Consider the following 18,830-nt stretch of genomic DNA (forward strand, 5'->3'; position numbering starts at 1 on the left):
ACCAGCTTTCCCTTTGATGTGCTCCAGAGCCATGGTTCCAGGGATCTCAATCACATGGAGAGAATGCCATTATATGGAGATAGCATCTAAAATGCTACTCCGCAATATGGATGTGAGTATTGCCAACGTAATGGTCCCAAACAGAGTCAGAAGCTTGGGGAGAGGGAACTGCCTTTTAACAATGATGTTTTCTCTCCAAAACTGAATTCTTAGAAAGTAAATGCTAATTTCTCAGTCACCCTTTTTCTGCGCCCTCCGTAAGTATTCATCTGGAAAACACAAACTGTATGCAATCATAATACAAAAGCTAAAAATCACCTTTCCCTCCTAAATCTTATGACTAAGCCTTCTTGTAACAGCTACCTGTTTGATCAAGCTTACATTACATTTACCCCCATTTAATTACATTTTACATTTAATAACTTTCAATTGAATGCACACCCGCACATAGATATATGTGCCTAGGCATGGGACAATTACAGGAAAAGGCACCATGTGGTGTTCTTTTTTTGTCCAAAATCTAAAGATACAGTGGTACCTCAGGTTACATACGCTTCAGGTTACATACGCTTCAGGTTACAGACTCCGCTAACCCAGAAATAATGCTTCAGGTTAAGAACTTTGCTTCAGGATAAGAACAGAAATCATGCTCCGGCGGTGCAGCGGCAGCAGGAGGCCCCATTAGTTAAAGTGGTGCTTCAGGTTAATAACAGTTTCAGGTTAAGTACAGACCTCCAGAATGAATTAAGTACTTAACCCGAGGTACCACTGTATACATTAAGATGACCACTTCTTGAAAATGCTTTTATTAAAAAAAATATCTGTATAATAGAAGTGGCCAGATAGTCTTCTAGATTCACTTTTCATGATGCAGTTTTGATTTCTCCCTCCCTCCCTGCCCCCTCTCTCTATATATATTTGTTTCTGAAAGTACAAGCGGCAAGCCATTATTGTTGCAATATCTAGGGATGTTCTATCTTTACCAATGTCCCCAAAGAGCTGCTCTGATCCACTGTAAATCTGTCAGGCTGCTTACATGTATTGCAAAGCATAATGAGCAGTTTCCAACTCGGTCATTGTCTTTCATATCAGATTTTGCCATCATTCCTTTTCCCTTCTCTAATATACCAGGTGCAGGTATATTTTAAACAACAACCTCAGAGTCCTTCACCTAAATCCTAGTTGTCATTTAGGCTGTCAATCAATAGCGCATCTGTCTAGACAAGCTTTTAAGCCAGTGCTGTTCCTTGTGCATCCCGATTTGCTTTAGCACTGCCACTGAAAGGTGCAAAAATATGGAATGTGCATTGAATATTAAGTTTCCAGGAATTCAAAGTCCTTCTGTGAAAAAAACATGTGATGTACTTCAATAATTATTTGTTTTGCAACGAGAAATCTTCGTTGCTTTCAGGCTGACTTCAACTAACATTGTGTATTCTTGTGATAGAGGCATCCTCATTTGGTTATTCATTCATTCACTCATTCATTCATTAAATTTCTATCCCATTCTTCCTCTCAAAGGCAGCAGACCTGTCACACCAATCTATCTTGCCATATTTAGTTCTTATGTACCCCGATGCTATATGAAAGCTTAAAATACACATGTTTATTCACTGACTCACAGCAGCTTGATGGTTCTGCGGGGTGGGGAAAGAGAACACTACGAGTTCCATTTGATAGCTCAAATATAAAGGTAAAGGTAAAGAGACCCCTGACATTTAGGTCCAGTCGTGGCCAACTCTGGGGTTGCGGCACTCATCTCGCTTTTTTGGCCGAGGGAGCCAGCGTACAGCTTCCGGGTCATGTGGCCAGCATGACTAAGCCGCTTCTGGCGAGCAGCGCACAGAAACGCCGTTTACCTTTCCGCCGGAGTGGTACCTATTTATCTACTTGCACTTTGACATGCTTTCAAACTGCTAGGTTGACAGGAGTAGGGACCGAGCAACGGGAGGTCACCCCGTCACGGGGATTCGAACCACCGACCTTCTGATCGGCAAGCCCTAGGCTCTGTGGTTTAACCCACAGCGCCACCCGCATCCCCAGCTCAAATATAGAGCTGCTAAATTCAGGCATTGATCCTAAAACACCATTAAAAATTGTTCCACATTCCGAATCAGCCAAATGTAGATTTTTTTGAGGGTGGAGAGATGGAGGTTCAAAGCAGCACCAATTTCCTTACGGCCCTCATAAGATCTCCGTGATGTATTCTGTCACCTCTCCTTCACTAAACACATTTTATTGCCTTTATTTCTTCCCCTGTCAGTCAAATGTCTGAGATTGACAGCACTTCTGGACTGCCACTACTTTCAGGTGGGATTCAATCACTTGTCACCAAATACAGGTCAGACCATTCAGCTGATTTTAGTGCTCTTATGCAACAAACCCCCGCCCCCAAATCAGACTTTTTGCAATAAAGAAAGTGCTGGAGGAAAGACATTGGAAAACGCCGGGTAACATCTGCATGACGAAACATCATATTAACCTCCTTGCAAGCATGTCAGAATAAACACTCAATAAGCAGGCTGTCTGGAAGTGAACTGAGCAGCCTTTTGTAGCAGTTATTCCTGGGTGCGGGCAGAAATTGGATAAAAATTATAGTAACTTGTAGCTTCCATGACCTCACAAAGTCGAGGATCAAGTGCCAGTCCTTTTTCGTACTGAAGAGAACCCTGTCCCTAAAGCAGCCATAAATGGAAGCTTTCGGGTGATGTTCTTAAAAACAACCTGTGACAAGGTGTTCTTTCAACCCCTTAACAATTTGAAGTACTTGCAAGCTTTCTCGTTTGCTTTGGTTTTTTTGGCACTACCAGTGAAAATAGATTGACTTTAGGATTATAGAATCATAAAATTGTAAAGTTGGAAAGGACCGTGTGGGTCATATAGTCCAACCACCTGCAATGCAGATTGGCTAGAGCAACTCAGCCGAATGGGCGTGTATTATTATTATTATTATTATTATTATTATTATTATTATTAGCCCAATGTGGGGTTCGAACCCACAACGCTGGGATTAAGTGCCTCATGCTCTACTGGCTGAGCTTACAGTTAAAATTAGGCATTTGGGATATAACATTTTGAAATGTTTCTTTGTAAAGATTTCCATTCAGTAAGGAACTTAGTGTGGGCTTTAGCTCAAGCCAATTCTTGCTGTGTAGGATTTTTTTTCATGCAGGGAGGGTTTCCCTGTATCAGGAAATTTTAAATGCTTGACATATTACTATGTTTTTATATGTACTGTAAACTGCCCAGATTGGTGGGTTATGATGATGATGATGATGATGATGATTCAAGCATTCAAAAGTAATCCTCTGCCAGACTCAGAACTCTGCCACCTTATCCCTGTTACATCTGGAGGCTAGGCGTAAACTGCTTTTAGTCCTGACTCAGATCAAACCCTGAATGTTGACATTATTCATTATTTGTTCATTGAACAAGAAGCACACTGCATGCTTTGATGTCCTGTTAATTAAGGTTTTTATTTTTAACCCTCTTCTGATGTTTATTTCCAATTTATTCCCCTCCTGGGGAAAAGATTCCCCCCCCCCTTTCTTCATGTTTGATCAGAACGTCTATTGGCAATCTGTTCGTGCGGCTTTTGATTGAGATTAGCTGATCACATTTCCGCCTTTCAGCTTTGAATTTGTTGTGACTTTTCGCTTATTGTGAATTAGAGAAGCAGCTGAACAGCTCCACATAAAAACAAGATGAAATGTGTTCTGCCATGGTGGGACTGAGTAAGCATCTAATTGCCAACGCTCCCTAAAGGAAAGCCCTGACAGTTTGAAGCCAGGAACCTGCCCAACATTTACATTGCCCTGTTTTTCAAAGGAAACAAGAAAAAAAAATAGCCTCATTTTCAAGTTATCTCACAGGGGGAAGACCCTGTCATTTCATCAGAATTGCTCCTGGCATCAGAATTGCACCTGTTCCTCAGAGATTAGGGCTGCAGTCCTATACTTGCTTACTTGGAGGTAAGTCCCACTGGAGTCAACGAGGTTTATTTCCCCCACACCTTCATCTTTCAATTTGCAGAGGGCAATAAATGTCCTTGAGAAACAGGTTTGTATTCAACAGCTGTGCTTCCACTGCTGTGCTTAGGTTTCTAGAGATGCTAAGTCGGCCTGCCCCAAATTCTCAGAGATCGCTTATCGCTGTTCGCTCACACGCCCAAAGAAACAAACCCAATAATGAATTTCATCTTTAGTTTTTGAGCCATCACTTGTTACCATGAGGGGAAACTTTATTGAGTCCCTTGTAGATTCACTTCCATCCAATAACATAAGAAAAGTCTGCTGGATCAGGCCAAAGACCCATCTAGTCAATTAATTAATTAATTGCATGCCATTCACCAGCAGATTCCATGCAGTTTAAAGCATTTAAAACAAGTTAAAATCACAGGAACAGGTAATCCCTCTGTTCTCACAGAGGCCCCTGAGCTAGCCTGCTGCCCTGAGGTACCATGGAAGGCATTGTCCCACCATCAGTATTGAAGGAAGATTCAACTTCTGATTTCAATGTCCTTTAACTCAGGCAACAGAGAGAACACAGAATGGTTGATTGCGATGAACGAACTGTCTTTCAGCAAAGACTGTTCAAAATTATTTGTCTTCTTATTGAAGAATCATTGAAGCCCAAATACAGTATCTTGTTGTTGTTGTTGTTGTTTAGTCGTTTAGCCGTGTCCGACTCTTCATGACCCCATGGACCAGAGCACGCCAGGCACTCCTGTCTTCCACTGCCTCCTGCAGTTTGGTTAAACTCATGCTGGTAGCTTCGAGAATTCTGTCCAACCATCTTGTCCTCTGTCGTCCCCTTCTCCTTGTGCCCTCCATCTTTCCCAACATCAGGGTCTTTTCCAGGGAGTCTTCTCATGAAGTGGCCAAAGTATTGGAGTCTCAGCTTTAGGATCTGTCCTTCCAGTGAGCACTCAGGGCTGATTTCCTTAAGAATGGAGAGGTTTGATCTTCTTGCAGTCCATGGGACTCTCAAGAGTCTCCTCCAGCACCATAATTCAAAAGCATCAATTCTTTGGCGATCAGCCCTCTTTATGGTCCAGCTCTCACTTCCATACATCACTACTGGGAAAACCATAGCTTTTACTATACGGACCTTTGTTGGCAAGGTGATGTCTCTGCTTTTTAAGATGCTGTCTAGGTTTGTCATTGCTTTTCTCCCAAGAAGCAGGCGTCTTTTAATTTCGTATCATAGGAACACCATTTGAAACCACTGCAAACTAGCTGGTTAACTACCTGTGGCGAATGAACCAGCTACCTTTCAGATTAAATAAGTGTTTGAGCTCATTCAGGGTTAGAACATACTGTTTCTTAGTGGTGAATGTTAGTAAGGCCTAAATATGTGAAACGGTTCCCAATTACTTCCTCAGAGTCACTACTATACGTGGGTGTAGATGCAGTAATTTTAAAAGTTTACAATTGTCAGCCTACAGAATTCACACCTGACTTCTTGGCTTTCTAGCATGTTTCTCTAGCTCAGACAGAAGAGTTTCTGTGTGAGAGGTTGTGTTGAAATACGAATGGCAATGCTCATGACGTAGCAATGTCTGCATTTTAAAGGTCACGTGGTCAACACTGTTGGAATAAAAGGCGTAGAACAGGCAATGTCTGGTGTGTTTTGCAAAATTCATCTTTGCTATGACGTGGGGTGCAGGGATGAAACCACCTCCAGTTTAACAGTTGTTAATCTGGAACCCCAACATAGCAGTGACATTCATCTATCTAAACTCTTTCTAAGCATGAAACTGCCTGCTGTATAGCACACTAAACAATTGAACATCATAAATAAATAAATAAATAAATAAATAAATAAATAAAGTCTAGTAGCACCTTAGAGACCAACTAAGTTTGTTCTTGGTATAAGCTTTTGTGTGCATGCACACTTCTTCAGATACACTTAAACAGAAGTCACCAGACCCTTATATATAGTGGGAGGGTGGGGTGGGGTATTTATCAGAAGGGTAGTAGTAGATGGGTGATTGGCTCAATGGGTATGGTAAACCTGTTGACTACTGTTAATGACTTCAATTAGTCCTACAGGAAAAAGCAAGGGCTAGTATGCAGATGATTAGCATATGTAATGAGTCAGGAATGCAATATCTCTATTCAGACCAGGTCTCTCCATAGTTTTCAGTTTAGTGATAAGTTGTAATTCAGCAACTTCTCTTTCAATTCTGTTTCTGAAATTCTTTTGTAATAAGACAGCTGTTTTGAGATCCTTTATTGAATGTCCTAGGAGACTGAAGTTTTCTCCTACTGGCTTCTCTGTCTTGTGATTCCTGATGTCAGATTTATGTCTGTATATATAGTGGGTCTGGTGATTTCTGCTTCAGTGTATCTGAAGAAGTGTGCATGCACACGAAAGCCTATACCCAGAACAAACTTAGTTGGTCTCTAAGGTGCTACTGGACAATATATATATATATATATATATATATATATATATATATATATATATCTCGACTGCGTCAGACCAACACGGCTGCATACCTGAATCAGAAATAAAAATGCTGTAACTAAGTAGGTCATGGGGGCAGAGGGGAATGGGGGGGACTACTAAAGACTCTACAGCTTTACTGTAATAATATGCAAGCCCTAGTAAACTATAGGTAAAGGTAAAGGGACCCCTGACAATTAGGTCCAGTCGTGGACGACTCTGGGGTTGCAGCGCTCATCTCGCTTTATTGGCCGAGGGAACCGGCGTACAGCTTCCGGGTCATGTGGCCAGCATGACTAAGCCGCTTCTGGTGAACCAGAGCAGCACACAGAAACGCTGTTTACCTTCCCGCCGGAGCGGTACCTATTTATCTACTTGCACTTTTTGATGTGCTTTCGAACTGCTAGGTTGGCTAGGTTGGCAGTAAACTATAGATAACAATAAAAAAGAGGAAGGGGAAATTTTCAGCCCACATGTGGTTTCTTCATCAATAGAATTTAAAACCTGTTTGAACATAATAGCATTCAAAACACAGTATTTTATCTGAAGACCAATGTCTGATGAGTTGTCATTTGAAAACTTTCATTGCTCATCATTTTGAATTTGGCCAATAACCATACCCACCCTACAGGTGCTTCAGTGCACACATGGAGTTCCAGTGAGTCTATGGTATGTCCCATTAATTCCAATGGAGAGACAGATTGATACATGCAAGGAATGTCTATATGTACTGTAATGAATGGGGTGGTGAGCAGGTGGAAAAGTATTTACTGGTGAAGGCATCATTACTCTGCAGCTAAAAGGAGTTACTTTATTTTTAAGGGGGGGTGCCCATAAAATTCTAACCCCCTCCCATCATTATTGCAATTCTGTTTTCAAACCCAAACCCTTTCCAAAGCAAGCATCAAACCTGAATTCTGAATTGCAAAGAACCAAGCAAACCACACTAAATCACACACACTTTGTTTCCTTTGGACAAAGTGATCAATGTTGCTTGTGATGTCTCCTCTGTGCTGTGGGAAGTGTTCCTGCAGCAAAATCTGATCATCAAGAAATTCACGAGAGGCCATGGCTAGTTTTGGGGTGAGACGACCGTGCCAGATCCCTGTCTACAGCTCTCTGATGCCATCTAGTCGCTGAGGAGCAACATGGCATGATTCAGTGGGGACCACTATTGATGCGCAGCACTCCTGAGTGTGCGTGTGTGTGCCTTTGTGTGCACCACACTTCAGCAAGCAGTTAAGCTGGAAATGAGTTATATACCAAGACACTTCAATTTCTTCACTTTAAAGGTCACCGTTCGTTCAACTTCTGTAGACGTTCCTTCAAGATAAGGCAGGCAACTAATTGGTATGGGAGCAAGGAAGCAGCTAGAGATAAACATAGCACAGTTAAGCACAAATGAGGCCTAAAGCAGGCATTGTCTAGCAAACCATGATGGACATTAGATTTGCTTCTTTCGCCACTATCCTGTCCTGATTATACAAACTCTGTTGTGGAAAGAATTATTTGAAGTCTTTATTGGATACTTCAGAAAAGGCATTCTGGGGTTTGGCTTTCGGTTTCTGTATTGTTAGGTTTTTCCTCCCATTCCTCCCTGTATCTCTCATCTTATCAAATCCCAGGACTCCATTTCTCATGTGGCATTTGATTCAGCAACTTGGTGATATGAAATGGCTTCAACACTGGATTAGACAACTTCATGGTGGAGAGGGCTATCATAGGCTACTAGCCATGATGGCTATGCTCTGTCTCCACAGCTGGAGGAAATATTAATATCAGAAACTGCAGGAGGGGAGAGTCCTCTTGTACTTGGGATCAGTTTTCTGGCTTTCCAAGATATCTGGTCGGCCATTGTAAGAGCAGAATGCTAGACTAGATGGGCCAGTGGCCTGACCCAACAGGTTTTTCTTATGTTCTCATGTAGATGGTGATACACATTTCACCAGAAAGGTGAGCGGTGGAATGAATGAATAGAAGATAGAAGAGGCCATGGCAAGACTAAGCTGCACAAGCCAATTCTGAAATTACGTATAGAAATTATTGATGCACTTTTAAAAGACAATAATAATAATAATAATAATAATAATAATAATAATAATAATAATGTCAAAGCTGTCTCTAGGTCCCAGCTCACAGAGGACCAACGCTAGGCTGTAGTAATGTACAAAAGTCTTTACTGAAGTTCAGTTTCCATTTCAAAGCCACAGCGTGCAGCCCTACGTCTTAAACCCTAGATCGGCGAAGTCCCATCTGAGTCTCCTCCCCTCTGACACCAGTTTAAGATCCTAGCCCTGCTCCACCTTTTCCGCTGCTCTCTCCTCCTCTGGGTCCTCCTGCCCGCTGGGGCATTGCCCTTTCTGGACTCTTCCGATGCTGAGTCGCTTAGCTCCTCCCCCTGCCTCCGGCGGGCTTTAGGACCCGGTTCCCAATCCTCATTCTCTGCTGTCCCGCGCTCCTGTACATTTGAACTTGCCTCTCGCGCCAACCCAGTGACCTTTCTCCTAACCGTTACACTACTTCTGTCACTGCTTCCCTCTTCCGTGATACTGGCTGGATCTGACCTCCCCTCCGTTGTCTGACTCTCCGATGGAGGCGTGGTCAGCCCTGCCTTGTCTTCTCTCCCTGGTGGGGAATGCACTGGCCCCGATACTTGGGACTCTTCCCCCCCACTCTGCTCTGGTGGGGAAGCTGGTCCTGATTTCCAACTACTGCTCTGGGAGTCCCTGCTGCCCCCTTGCTCCTGGGGCGTTCCCCTTGGGAACCCCCTACCCCTGGCCACTGGCGCCCCCTTCTGTGAATCTTCCGATTCGCTGGAGAGGCTCATGGAATCCCTCGGGCCACTGTCCTCTTCTCCTACGCTCCCCTCGGATTCTTCCCCTTCGCTCTCCATTTCCTCTCTTCCCTTTGCCTCTGCTCCTGAGCCCCTGACAAATAATAATGATAATTTTTTATTTATACCCCACACTCCCCAGCCAGAGCCAGGCTCAGGGTGACTAACACCAGTAAAATTACAATAAAAACATAACAGGGGGGAACCAATTTATTAAAATACGGGTTAAAATACAATTTAAAATGCAACCTCATTTTAATAGTAGCCCATAGATCAAAACCATAAGGGGAGGGAAACATAAGGATCAGACTGAGTCCAAACCAAAGGCCAGGTGGAACAGCTCTGTCTTGCAGGCCCTGCAGAAAGATGTCAAGTCCCGCAGGGCCCTGGTCTCTTGTGACAGAGCATTCCACCAAGACAGGGCCAGTACTGAAAAGGCCCTGGCCCTAGTTGAGACCAATCTAACCACCTTGCAACTTGGGACCTCCAAAATGTTGTCATTTGTGGACGTTAAGGTACTCTGCAGGGCATAGCAGGAGAGGCGGTCCCGTAGGTACGAGGGTCATAGGCCACAAAGGACTTTAAAGGTCAAAACCAGCACCTTAAACCTGACCCTGTACTCCACCGGGAGCCAGTGCAGTTGGTAGAGCATAACACCTGATGTAGCCAATTTGCAAATTCACCAAAAGTAATACTGGGAAATCTGTTTAATAGCAATATTCACCTCTAATTGAATATCCCTCTTTTTTAAAAAAGTTATTGCTATCAATATCCCACAGCTATATATACTATTAATTTTTTCATCTTCAGCTGAATATGCTTAGAATCTCTATCTGAGTTGATTCCCTACACTAATTCAGTTGGAACCAGACTTGCAAAATAAACCAGAGGCACCTCTTATTTAGAGGGCTACGTATAAGAAACAAAATTAAATCAAACAAGGTGTCAAAATGGCACCAGATTTATGGGCTTTCATCACGAGCCACTAATGAAGACATGCATGGACCTGGAAAGGGTCTTTGACACTCAATAACCTCATGCTACACAGCAGTTCTCAAGAGCCCTGGAAGCTGTATGGCTGGTCACACTTTTCTCATCGCAGGTTGAACATTGGGCATATTAGATATTCCATCAAAAGAAGTGCTACAAAGTAGAAGAGCTTGTGAATAACAATCACAGATTTATTATGCTAAAAAAGGCCCATTGGTGGTGTATGTAGATGTACAAGAAGATTTTGTTCATAGATGTGCTCCTCTCTCTCTCTCTCTCTCTCTCTCTCTCTCTCTCTCTCTCACACACACACACACACACACACAAACATAGAACTGACAGAAGCTGACAAAGATAAAGACTGAGAATTCCCCAACTAGATAATCTATGCACTTTTGAATCCTTTCATACACCGATTCTCTGCAGTCTAAAAAGCAATCCAAAGGTTTGGCAAAAAGGGGGAGAAATGAAAGTAAATTCCATTGTCTGGATGATTTTTGCTTTGTAGCAAGCCAGCCAATCACATTCTGCTTCTTGTCTCTGGAAGGACTTTGCTATCTAGATATTCTCTGAAGCTTTTTTTTTTTTTTATGAATGCTAAGCACAAATTCTTATGAACAGAAGCTGTGCACTTAGCATGAATGCAGATATTTTAGCGGCCCTGAATTATGTCCTTATGCCGAACATCACTATGGCAACTAATGACATCATTCTAAAATCTAGCTTGCCCTAAATCCAATTGCAAAATTGTCATTTCTGTAATGAAGTGGACATTTCTCAGCTTTATTAAGTATGAGTTTATAAGCGCCGCATTGTTGTCAAAGGTTTGCTACGTGTCTTTAACCTCATTTGGTTTATTCCCTTTGTGACTAATGCTGTTCTCATAAAGACAACACTAATGAAAATTAGTGTTTGCATTTGGTTACCAACATTTGTTGATAGCATATGGTCTGGGAATGCTTCAGCAAATAAGCAGCTTTTAATAGTAAGCAGAGATAGGCATTGTAGAAAGCAGATGCTATCGAAATACACAGTACAAGGTTATGTGCGAGGGTAATTTTTTCCTTCTCCTTTTAAACTTCTTACACCTTCCTTCATTCTTGTTTTCATTTTCTTCATTGAAGATGCATCTCAAGGTGTCCAGGTGCCAAAAGGGAGAAAAAGATGCAGAGTACAATACAAGCCTTGTGACTCTAAAATGACAGCAAAATCTTAAGCCTGATCCTTTCTCCTGATTAGTTTGATACCAGTATGTCAGGGAACTGCCATCGGAGAGTCAGGTGGTGGAAGGGCTCAAGGAGGTTAGGAGACCCTCGGATGCTGAGGAAGGAACCAGCAGGGAGAGAGAGAGAGTTCCCGCAGAAACTCAATCGGAGGGATGGCTCCAAGATACTTCCAGTGAGAACAGCGGAGAGGTTTCTGGACCTCCGCTGGGGACGCCCACTCCGCGCAGGAAACTGTCACGCAGAGATTCCAAAAGGAGGGTTTCCGTTAAGGAACTCCTATGTTGGCGTAAATTCCGGAAGCGCCCACTGACGGATTCTGCCAGCGATTGAGGCAGTCATGCACCCATGGCTCCGCGGGCAGGGAGAGTTTAGAAACTGATTGCAGGAGTTAAGAACTCAGTCATTTGGGTGTCTTCTAGTTTGTCTTGTATTTCTTGTGTTGACAAGGGTTTGTTATAAACTACATGCCCTCTTAAACAACCCAACAGTAAAATCAGCAGCAACTAGGCCCCTGACAACCTTTGAAAACCTCCTCCTAACAACAAAGGGAAATGGTAAAGGGACGGTATCCGCAATATACAAAATACTACTCCAAAATCCCGCAAACCCCCTAGACGCAATCAAAAAACAATGGGAGAATGACATAGGCTATGAGATTAACCCCACTCAATGGACCAGAATGTGGTCTAAACCCCCCTTTAAATCCATATCAACAAAAAGAAAAGAACTCACACTGAAACTCACCTACAGGTGGTACCTAACACCAAGGAAACTAGCGCTAATACACCCAGGAACCTCACCAAAATGCTGGAGAGGGTGCACCTCCACAGGCACATACCTCCACATGTGGTGGGAGTGTCCCAAAATCCAACTATTCTGGACAACAGCCATACAAGAAATATGTAAAATAACAAAGCAAGTATTAGACTTCACCCCAGAATTGGCCCTACTAAACATCTTCCAAGACAACAATGCCCATTTACTCCACAAAGAACTCATAACCCACCTACTTTCAGCAGCCAGAAACACCATAACCAGACACTGGAGAGACCTGTCAGGAGTAAGCATGGACCAATGGTACCAAATAGTATGGGAAACAGCCCTACTAGAAAAATTAACTAACAAACTGAAACTGACACGGGGACAAACAGAAGAAGACACCTTCACCCCGGTATGGCTCCCCTTTATCACATACACAGCCCAACAGGACAATGACAATAATCCACCAACAGCATACAAATCAATATGGCTAACTTGACCCAAAACACCCACCCACCTCACTCACACACGAAAACAAAGATCACAGCCAATCACAAACAAACAATCACATCCTAGGCCAACCCCAACCTCTCTCACCACCAAAGGAATACAAGTGAACAACACAAGCACGCTGACACCAAACTACATACATTAAGCATAATAGAAACACCGCTACCCCACCCCACTCCCATCCATCTCCCCTCCTTCCACCCTCCTTTCTTCTTCTTCTTTTTTCTTTTTTCTTCTCCTCCTAATGCCTCAACAAATGAAATGGATTTGTAAAAATGTTACACGGGAAAAAAAAAATACACGAGGCATTACACTTACACTGTAAAACAAGAAAACCCTTAATAAAATATATTTAAAAAAAAAAAAAAAAAAAAGAACTCAGTCATTTACGCACAAGCAGCCCCTTAACCCATCACACAGTAATTGCTAGAAATTACTATTTAGTTGCCACAACATCCTTTATCCCTGCCAAATTTGGTTAACTGGTAGAACCATAGAGGTTTCATATTTTGAATACTACTAAGAAACGGGATTATTCTTAGGTTTTTCTGACCATTTGGTGCACTCGCACGAAAGGTTTAAGTCCTGTAGAGCTTGGTCATAAAGTAACGTTCAGCAGCAGCCGGAAGGAGGTCGATTGGAGACCAACATCTACGAAGAAGCAAACAAGTCAATTTGTCAGCCTTTTGCTTGGCAAAAGTCGCGTGGAGCCAAGATGCCCTGGAGATGCCAGATATCTTCTGCAGGGGGACTAGATGCTTTACCATGGAGCTACAATAAACTCCAGTTACCTATTTGAAAGAAAAATGAGGTGGAGGAGCCAACTACTGTTGAGAATTGTTCCCAGCAAGGGAAGTCACCAGCTGAATTTTGTCACCTATGGAATTTGCAGCCTGTCTGTGGATCCTAAGAGCTGGCAATGCAGTAAAAGCATCCTTTCATCCTGTGCCTAATACTTGCACCAAATGCCAGGCGAGCCACTCACAGCTCTCCCCCATGGACCATTGTTTGTGAGCCAGTGTGGTGTAGTGGTTAAGAGCGGTAGATTTGTAATCTGGGGAACCAGGTTCACGTCTCCGCTCCTCCACATGCAGCTGCTGGGTGACCTTGGGCCAGTCACACTTCTCTGAAGTCTGTCAGCCCCACTCACCTCACAGAGTGTTTGTTGTGGGGGAGGAAGGGAAAGGAGAATGTTAGCCGCTTGGAGACTCCTTAGGGTAGTGATAAAGCGGGATATCAAATCCAAACTCCTCCTCTTCTTCTTCTTCTTCTTCTTCTTCTTCTTCTTCTTCTTCTTCTTCTTCCATTTTGGAACCAGTGCTTGATTATTATTGAAGCCCTTGAGAGGGACCTAAACTGAATCACCTTCTTCTAGGTGAGTGGAGAAGATCTGGCAAACTTGGACAGATAAACAATACATTGCCTTTATATTATCTGAAGGTTGATTCAGGGGCAGAGCAAGGTGGGTGCAGTCCACACTGGGTGTCATCACTGAGGGGGGGTGGCATTCTGCGCACCACCCACCCATGTCTCCCGCCTACCACGAGCCGTGGGGGGGGCTGCACCACTTTGCCGTCTTGACAGCCCCGCACTCCCTGGCTGCTGGAGGAGGCAGGAGGAGCAAACAAGGGTGGGTTGAGGGAAGGGTAGAAGAAGCTCCCTAAACTCAGGACCCAAAACCTGTAACTGCAAAAAAAAGCTCAACTACTTTGGCCAACCTTCCCCTTAAAAAAATTCAACAATTGCTGGCAATGACAATGGGTGGATCACATCCAGTCTTTTTATACTGTGAGTAGATCGCAGTCTCTTGGGAGTCCAACTAGATTTCAATGGGGGGGGGGGTGACAAGAAATTTTCTGCACCGGGTACCACCTAACCTTGCTATGCCACTGGGTTGATTCACATAACCAGGGACTTCAACCACCAAGAAGGGCTTTTCCTGAGCACCACCAATTTAACCTCAGGAGGCACTTAGAAATGATGTCAGTATTCAGCCACATTCATGTGGAAGGTCATTTAGTCCTTCACAGTTTTTTAAGCGGTCCTTTTAGTTTATGAGAAAGTGGGCAGTCCTTGAGATCCTATATATGTCACTTTGCTTGGGAGCACAAACGCAGGTTACAAATGTTTGAAATAAATATTTCAGGGTTGTTGTTTTTAAGATGTAGTGATTCTAGTACATACTAAACCATTTATAAGATTGGTCATAGCACCAAAATCCCCCTGGCAATCAACTTCTAATGACATCTCCATAAAACAACTATGCAGTATATGGAAGAAGCAGATTTGAAAGATGACGTGCAAGAGGTTTATAGGAAATTGCTTGTGGAGTGGAGAGAGTGGAGAGGGAGAAATTATTTTCTCTGCCTTTCTTTCTCCAGCAGAACTTGGAGACCTCCAGCAAAAGCAATTGACATTGGATCTGAGACAAACAAAAGGAGATATTCCTCCAGCCAACACATTTCTTTTTAAAAAAAGAAACAAAACCTTATTATTGTTTATTTAATATTTCAAACCTGCCCTTCATGAAAAACAATCCCAGGACAAGGTGCAAACAATATGAAATACTGAACTTAAACCTATTAAATACGTCAGGTTTCAACCCACCATAAATATATATGGGGATAAAAACACAACAAATAACTGCAATCTTTAAAAGTGCAGAGCAGCTTCATCTTTCAAGATAAATTCACAGCCAACGACCTGTAAATGCCCACGTAAAATAGATGCACATTGAGCTGGTGGCAAAAACAAAAGAATCACTGGCAAGCACAATTTAGAAAGGAGGGTGTTTCATAACTAGGATGCTGTTACACAGAACTTATGAAATTGCTTGCTCCAGATTAGTTGTAACAACAAAGAAAGGCTTTTCCCTATCCAGTAGCAGTATACATCTCATGATTAGGTATTGCGTTGAACAGGAAATAAGAGCTCTTTGCCATCACTCTCTGCTTGTGAGCTTCCTGGAGGCTCATGGCTAGCTGCTGTTAAAATATGGATTTTGTGTTTGATCCTGAAAATTCTTAGTGAAACAATAACCATACGGTTACTGGGCTGAGAGACAAAACAGAGTATGTTTCACCTTCTTATCCCAGAGCAAGTGGTAAATTCCACAAGCTGCTTTGATGAACTGCTCATTTTTATTTTATTTTTTGCCCTTGCGAGTAAATCTTACTCTTTTTTATTAGAAATGTTTGCTTTGTGCCCTATCCTCAGTGAGATACAGTATTAATGCATGTATTTTGCCTGTCTCTGTTGCCTTTGATTCCTGAGGGGCTTTTTTAAAAAAGAAATTGAAAGTATATCCCAGCTCCTGCCACCTGGCATCTTCAGATTTCCTCCTTCATCACATAATAGCATCCCTCTGTACCAATTTTCCAGTTTCCAATTCTACAGTTCTTGAATTGGTGGTTCTCAGAATGTTGGTGGCTCTACCTTCCCATCACAGAACCAATGAGAACTACAGTGGTACCTCCTGTTGTGGACAGGATCCATTCCGGAGGTCTGGCCAGATCCTGAGGTTTTCACAACCGGAGAGACTGCTTCTGCACATGCGCGCATAGCAAAACCCCGAAAATATACATCCGGGTTTGCTGCTTACATATCCCAAAGTTTATGTAACCAGAGGGATACATAAGCAGAGGTACAGCTGTACATAACTATCAAGTAGTTTGCTCCTAGTTTATTTTTAAATGGGGGCATAAGGAACCAGTTAAGAGACAGTGTCCCTTTGATATCCATTCCTTATTATTATTATTATTATTTGTACCCCACCCATCTGGCTGGGTTTCCCCAGCCACTCTGGGCAGCTTCCACAGAGACCAAAAATACACTAAAATATAAGATATCACCATAAGAATCAGGGCTTTTTTTCAGCTGGAACTCACCGGAACTGAGTTCCAGCACCTTTTTGGTACATTCCAGCAACTTTTTAGATTGGGGTGGTATGGCACCTTGGTCTGTGTTGTATGATTATTGGGTTGCCTCAGCGATCGGGTTGGTGGGGGCAAAAAAGAGAAGGTGGGTGCTTTACCTTAACTATAGTTTACACTTTACCTTAACGATAACTTAAGTGCCACAAAATGCTTCCTATGAGGAAAAAAGAAAAAAATATTTCAGTGTCTTGTAGACACTGCTTTGCGTTGGGAATTTTAAAGCCTCAGCCTTCATTTCCTTACCACATCCTAGAGATTTGATGGAACTCTTTTTCTGTGAATTTACAATTTCCTTTGCAGACTGATATTTTCTCCGATTAGCGTAGCAGAGATAGCGTTCACATTTCCAGGCTCGATCTCAAACAGTCATGTGTATCTTTACTTAGAATCCTTTGACATTATCACTATGAAGACATGTTCCCATGCTACTAGCATCCTGGGAGATAATGCAGACTAGGCCAATGAATGCTTTAAAGTCCGGGCATGTCTTACACCAGATTCTTGGCACTTCTTACCTTTCAATCAATGCTTGCAGCTCATCTAGACTTTACAACTAAGTGTCCTGTGTGACATTGCACTTATGTATGTAGTGAACAGTCTAGGGGACCTCTGCTAGAAGGTGAATACTTTTTTGTTTGGACAGACTTTTGGCCTGCCCAGTTTATTCAATTCTCCTCCTGCTAGGTGATGGCAGTAAGAAAAGATCTGCCCATGCAATCTTGAACCACTATGATGCTGCATGTGTTTCTCATTCATTCATTCGTCTAGCCAAAGAGCCAAAACTTGTGCAGCTTTTAGGGTGTTGCCTTGAATTAAAGGGTGGAGCAGCTCTAAGGGGAGAGGATCTGTGGTGTTCATAGTACTGTACCATGATAAAAACATGGCAGTGCTATGGAAGCTAGATGTTCCATCTTACTGCAGGTGACCATTATGGTTGTAATAAACCCACCTGTTTGAAGCTTTTACTAGTATGGGGGACATGGGTGGTGCTGTGGTCTTAACCACAGAGCCTAGGGCTTGCCGATCAGAAGGTCGGTGGTTCAAATCCCCGCGACGGGGTGAGCTCCTGTTGCTCTGCCCCAGCTCCTGCCAACCTAGCAGTTTGAAAGCACAGCAGTGCAAGTAGATAAATAGGTGCCACTGCAGCGCTCTGGCACTCGTCACAGTGTCCCGTTTGCCAGAAGCGGTTTAGTCATGCTGGCCACATGAGCCAGAAAGCTGTCTGCGGACAAACACCGGCTCCCTCAACCTGAAAGCGAGATGAGCGCTGCAACTCCATAGTCACTTTTGACTGGACTTAACCATCCAGGGGTCCTTTTCCTTTTATCTTAGTACAGTGGTACCTCAGGTTACAGACGCTTCAGGTTACAGACTCTTCAGGTTACAGACTCCGCTAACCCAGAAATAGTACCTCGGGTTAAGAACTTTGCTTCAGGATAAGAACAGAAATTGTGCGGTGGCGGCGCAGCAGGCCCCATTAGCTAAAGTGGCACCTCAGGTTAAGAATAGTTTCAGATTAAGAACGGATCTCCAGAATGAATTAAGTTCTTAACCCGAGGTACCACTGTACGGGCAAGTAATAGATTATAGGCATAGTGAGAGGGAAGTGTTTCTGGCATGACTAGTCACATGTTTCAACTCCTATAATATTTATAAATAAGATTGTTTTAACAGACTTTTAGACTTTGATCCAGTTCAGCTTACTGTTCTCATAGTGACCAAGCAGATACCTGCGGGAAGCCCAGAAGCAAAACCTGCAACAGCAGCCTGAGTGTATGGAATATATAAAATATATCAAGGCAAATTAGCAGCTCCTTCCAAATGCATTGTATCCTTTCACTATATAGGCCTGTAGTCTATGCTCTGGTTTGCTCAAGGGTCTGAACATTCAGTAAGTGTCTCAGTGCAGCACGCTAATCCAAGCGAGCAAAAGAGAAGGAATAATGTCTTACATAATGACCAGGCAGGACTTTTCGATCATTGCATAACTGGCTTTCTCAAAAGAGGATAATGAAATTAAGGGTGCCCAAAGTGCTCCAGGATTTCAGTTTCTTTAGACAAGGCTCAAAACGTGGATTACAAAACAAAACTGTTACATGGATTTAAAAACAACACAAAAATTGGAAG

General features: G+C 42.9%; 1 protein-coding gene across 14 annotated transcripts in view; it reads left to right on the forward strand.

Annotated features, from left to right (window-relative positions):
* Positions 1-18,830, forward strand: part of CADPS (calcium dependent secretion activator) — a 347,764-nt gene that overhangs the window by 141,092 nt on the left and 187,842 nt on the right. The gene's annotated exons all lie outside the window — the stretch shown is intronic.

Source organism: Podarcis gaigeae (assembly GCF_964106915.1).
Source record: "Podarcis gaigeae genome assembly, chromosome: 2".
Taxonomy (NCBI): domain Eukaryota; kingdom Metazoa; phylum Chordata; class Lepidosauria; order Squamata; family Lacertidae; genus Podarcis; species Podarcis gaigeae.